This window comes from Pterocles gutturalis, unplaced genomic scaffold (genome assembly GCF_000699245.1).
Source record: "Pterocles gutturalis isolate BGI_N339 unplaced genomic scaffold, ASM69924v1 scaffold13718, whole genome shotgun sequence".
Lineage (NCBI taxonomy): Eukaryota > Metazoa > Chordata > Aves > Pterocliformes > Pteroclidae > Pterocles > Pterocles gutturalis.
The window spans coordinates 697-930 of NW_010125750.1; positions in this window are offsets into that span (position 1 = coordinate 697).

Sequence of the window (234 nt, forward strand, 5' to 3'; positions counted from 1 at the left end):
AGATCCCGGGCAGCCCCCACCCTGCCCCGAGCAGCTGTCTGACTGGGACACGGAGCAACTTCACAAAATTAGCTTTATTTTTCAAAGATGTTAATTTTTAGCTGCAATTTCCTATGGAAAAAATGTGGTTTCTATTCTGCGCACCCATCTGTCTGCCCCAGCTTGGAACCTGTTCCCGAATTCCAGCAGAATTTGACGCAGAGCTGGTGGGGTCCTGGCGAGATCATGGAGCAG